A 5,283-nucleotide genomic window follows, 5' to 3' on the forward strand; every position below is an offset into this window, starting at 1 on the left:
CCCCCCCCCCCCCCCTTCGGGGAACAGTGAGAAGGCGCTGACACTCATTCCTTTCTCCAATCGGTGTGGGGACTACCACCAAATCCACCCCCCTTTGGAACCCAGCATCCTTACTGGCACACTGCCTCGTGTCTACCCCTTTCGAGGAACAGCGAGAAGGCTGGCACATCGTTCGGTGACTGGCTCTGATACCATTTGTAACGACCCAGATCCATCACTAGCAAATATTGTTCTCTTTGGGCTTTTCCTTTCAGGCTTCCCCTCAAGGCTTTAAAACGCGTCTGCTAGGGGAAGGTTTGCACACCCTTATAAAGGGTGATTTGTTCTCCTCCCCAACCAATGTGGAACATCACGCTCTTGGTCTTCCTATATCTTCATATATGTCTATCATAAAGTGCTAGTCAAAAGCTCCCTATTCTCTTGGGTCCCCACTAACCACAACCGAAGCTCCCTCAATAGTACCATTTAATGTTCCACAAACCATAAGTGGGTGATGTCACATTCCTATTTGCTAAGTAGACCTTTGTCAGTCGAGGCGAGTTCATGATTAGGAGTTGCACCCTTACTGTCCATATATAGACCTGTTGTAAGTTGTCATGAACATGTATTGTCATAACTCTCATTTAGTTCATAACCTTTTTGGTTCATATTCTTATTTTGATTCATGTCTAGCATTGTTTTGAGATATGGAGTTATTGTCATTTTATATTTGACTATTGGCATTGGGGAGGAACTTTGTAAGAGAGACTTTTTATGTAAGATTGTCAGAAATACACTTGTAAACACTTTGTGGGTGTGTGAGTGCGATCGATCTTACTTACACTTCCGCTACAACACTTGGGTATGAGAGCATTTTTTGTTGTGACATTTGAGGGCACAACAGTGTCCATATATTGACCTAGTATGCCCAAATCATCATAAAATGGCTCAAAATGTGGCTCAAGGACCAAGGTAAGACTATCATCATAGGCCAAGGCTCTCTAATATATCATGCATATCCTCTCGATCACATAGCATCAAGTTCATGCATATCAAACAAAATACAGTTAATCATATTATGCCCGAGTCCCAACAGGACATACAGACCCATTAGAGTCTAATTTAGTCCTAAAACATACAATCGAGCATAACCATACAATAATTCCATATTCCTAGGCTTAGTTATCCATTTTCGTGTTCAACTCAATCATAAAACATACTAACAATCCAAATGCTCGAGTATTTTTTGTAAGACATATAATCGAGCTTAACCATACAATAATTCCATATGGTTTAAAAAATAAATTGATTTGACCTTAGATCGTGTAATAGGTCCAATCTTGTAGATGAAGAATGAATGATTGTCGAACCTTCTTAGCCTTAATTGTATATTACTTTGTAGGAGATAGTATAATGATGTCACGTCCTCTTCCAATGGACCTTAGGGTCAACACCAGTGCCATTATTCCCACGACGACGCTCTTTGATACCCTACTTGCCTCTGCCACTCACGCTCATCATAGTTATTGTCAACCTATTCTGTTTGGTTACCACTAACCATTTAACTTGAAAGTAAAAATGTTCATTCATGAATAGACAACGACGAATAACAAGCGACAAGCAAAAGAATAGACAACAACGAGTAATGAGATTAGTTAAATTAGTTGGATTGTGTGCGTCGTTTATTCAAAAATTTGTTTTTAATAAAAATAAAATCTTAGTTGATAAAAAATTATTTATTTATTTTTAAACTTTTAATTAAGATTTATTATTCAATTTAAATAATAATTAAAAATAATAATTTTTTTAATGATTCAAAAAGTATGAAAATCATGTTTGATTTTTAAAATAAAAAATAAAATGTAAACTACTTATTTGGGCTTTGGCCCAATTTCCATAATGTGGATTTCAAGTAGTTTCTTATTTATTTTTCTTCATAATTATTTTTTATTTATTCTTTTATTTTCTTTGTTGTTTTTTTAATATATATAATATATATATACATACACACATATATATATATATATATATATATATATCTAAAATTTCACAACGACTGCCTTTAGAGTATCTTTCAAAATCTCTTTCAAATTCACGTCCCGCTTTAATTTAAGATGACATATATTGAAGGTGATTGGAAGCTTTCGACCGAGTAAAATATTAGGAGTGATTTGAGTGGAGAGATACGCCCGAACGTGTGAGTGGGAAGAAATGTGAGATGATTGTTTCATAAACCATAAGATTTTCGATAAAATTAAAATAGTTAATAATGATTAATTATCTAAAATTAAATGATATAAAAAATGGTTGAAAATACTTATTACATAATATCTTACAAGACCCGAGTAGGAGGGGTCGAGGTCTGACGAGGTACCCACTACTCGGAGTACCCTCCCAAAAGGAAAAATATGTGTCTGTCAGGTTCGGTTCTTCTAAGTTGGTTGGGCGGGTTCGACCAAAAATGCTATGCTTACACACAAGACTACTCCTCCTCCCGAAAGGTTTCTCGGGGATTACTTTATGTCGACAGACGACCGCCTGTAGGGGGTTTCATAAGCCAAAATATATCACGAACATTGATAATAAATATTAAACATTCTGTATTTTTTTAAAAGTGGGATAGGGTTATATTGGATTGACGAGGCCAAAAAAATGTCAAAACACGAACCGAACCAAATTTTTAATTTTTCAAAAATTCAGCTCAACCAAAATCGAAAAAAAAAAATAAAAAATCTAACGTTTGTGGTTTGGATTAAGTAATTCAAATTAATCAAGTTATCCGTTCATGTGAACCGGTCTAAAGAATTATCATGAAAAAGAAAGGTTCGAAATCTGTAGCGTTTTTCGTATGCGCAAGGCAAAATATTAGCGTTTTCATATTCAATTATTAATGAATAATTATTTATCATGTTTATTGAGCATTAAATTTAAAAGGGTTTGTTGAAGAAATATGAGTGAGGACATTCATAATGCACACCACCAACTCCTTTAACCATTTACTTCCTATTTCTCTACGTTCAATTATTACTTAACAATTTGACCATTAAGATTTTGTAACCTCTAAGTAGCTCGGGCGTAGTTTAAAGCTATGAGATCTCACATCGATTGGAGAGGGGAACGAAACATCTTTTTTACAAGGACGTGGAAACCTCTTCGCAACAGGGATGTCTTAAAAACTTTGAAAACAAGCTCGAAAAGAAAAGTCTAAAGGGAACAATATCTACGAGCAGTGTGTTTGAACTGTCACAAATGGTATTAGAGCAGACAGTGTGCTAGCGAGGACGCTGAGTCTCAAAAGGGGTGGACACTGGACGGTGTCAAGAGGCAGGGTGTCGAAGGCGGGTAGATTATGAGAAATTTCCCCATCCCATACGATTACCATTCACGAGGGCCATTCCTTGTGGTTCGGAAATTAAAAGAATCTGATTAAGAAGAAAGAAAAATGGCCGTATGCGAGCGTGACTTCGCCCAATTCTTCAACAACTTCATATATTTCCCCTCTTCTTCTTCACCCTTTTCCCACCTTCAAATGAAATTCAACCCTTCAAATCCAAGCATTTCAAAGTTGTTCTTGAACTTCATGAACAAATGAAAAACACCCCATGAAACAAAATCTTCACACCATTTCTCTCACGATGTCGCCTTATGGGGTTCTATTTTCTCTCATTTTCCTGCTCTTTCTAGCCCATAACGCCATTGAAGCGACCTCAATCCACGTGAGTACTCAAAATCCGCTTCTCCAAAGAACCCACATCTCAAAAAATCGAAACCCCATTGGGTTCCCATTTCCCCCAAATCGATTGGTTCAATCCATTTTCCTGCTCTGATTCTGTGTGCTTCTTGTTTCTTAGGTTAATGACTCCGACCAAGAACCGATGATGGTTCCATTGATGGAGAAGATGGAAACGACGGCGATGGTGATAAACAGCGGCCGACGGCAGCTTAGGAGCTTCCAGATTTGTGCTCTCTGCACCTGCTGCGGCGGTGCCAGAGGAATGTGCGTTCCATCACCCTGTTGCTATGCTATAAACTGTAACATCCCTAATAGGCCATTTGGGTTTTGCTCTTTTACACCAAGGACCTGTAACTGCTTTGGCTGCCATATTTAATAAGCTTTCTTGTTATGATATTGACAATGGTTCATTGTTGGATCTCTGAAACTGTGGAATATATGTTCTAAATTGTTCATTGTTCATGGAATTGTGTCTTGATTTGGTGTCTGTAGGAGATATCATAGTATGGTGCCATAGTTGAGCTTTTGAGGACAGAATGTACCAAGATTTGGCTTGTTGGGCACTGTTGATAGCTCTATTATGATGATCTTTGTGCCTTTTTTTTTTATTGCTTTTGCTTTGTTTGTTTGTTTCTGAGGTGGGTTTTGTAAGAGAACTGCAAATCGTGGCGTTTTCTGCTTCTGAAACTGTTCTGATTCATTTCATTATACGTGTTCTTTTTTGAAATGGCACTTTCTCCCACATCGGAATACCATTGCAGGTTGTCTATATATATATATATTCTCAGTCCTAATATTTTCTATTGAAGTGAACCCAGTGGTTGGTCTGCAACAACAACATAGCAATCATCTGTTGAGCTTTGAAGCATGCAATATGCAGCTTAGAGAAAGGTGCACACTTTTCTCTCTCCTCTTCTCATTTCTTTAAAATTTTCTCCTCTTTTCTTTAAAATTTTTTACTGAGATCTTTTGTCGGTCGGAGAGAAAAACGAAACATTCTTTATAAGGTGTGGAACTCTTTCTCTCTAACAGACCTGTTTTACAAATTTTATGGGGAAGTTCGAAAGGAAAAACCCAGAGAAGACAATATCTGCTAGCGGTGGATTTGAGTGTTATACTATAGGAATGTATATAAGTTAGGTAGAGTTCGTGACTCGAACAACTTGAATAGAGTTCACAATCTAGCTCAATTTTATTTTCGGGTTAGGTTGGATTTTTGAATTGTTGCTTTAATTATTTAAAAAAATTCTACTTATACACAATGTATGTTACATTAATAACTAAAATCTTGTAAATAGAGTAGGGCTGAGTTGGACGGTAACCTGAGACTGTAACCTTACTTTCAGGTTGGTTAGGTTGACATAACCAAAAAAAATGTTAGCCCACAAAAAAAATTCGACTGAAAAAACAAAAAAAAAAAAAAAAATCTAACCCAACCCATTTTTATGGTTAGGTCGGATAGTCCGAGTTGATTAAGTTATTGAGTCATATGAATTCCTCGACAAATAGATAATATTTGACCCATGATTTTGTTTTTTTTTGAAAGTACATTTGATTTAAATTATCACCTC

General features: G+C 36.5%; 1 long non-coding RNA gene across 1 annotated transcript; it reads left to right on the plus strand.

Annotated features, from left to right (window-relative positions):
* Positions 1-3,396: 3,396 nt before the first annotated feature.
* On the plus strand, positions 3,397-4,320 carry LOC111436249. Its single transcript, XR_002709204.1, has 2 exons — positions 3,397-3,695; positions 3,831-4,320. It is a non-coding gene; the product is annotated as an uncharacterized LOC111436249 (long non-coding RNA).
* The last annotated feature ends 963 nt before the right edge of the window (positions 4,321-5,283 follow it).

This window comes from Cucurbita moschata, unplaced genomic scaffold (assembly GCF_002738365.1).
Source record: "Cucurbita moschata cultivar Rifu unplaced genomic scaffold, Cmos_1.0 Cmo_Scf00052, whole genome shotgun sequence".
Taxonomy (NCBI): Eukaryota; Viridiplantae; Streptophyta; class Magnoliopsida; order Cucurbitales; family Cucurbitaceae; genus Cucurbita; species Cucurbita moschata.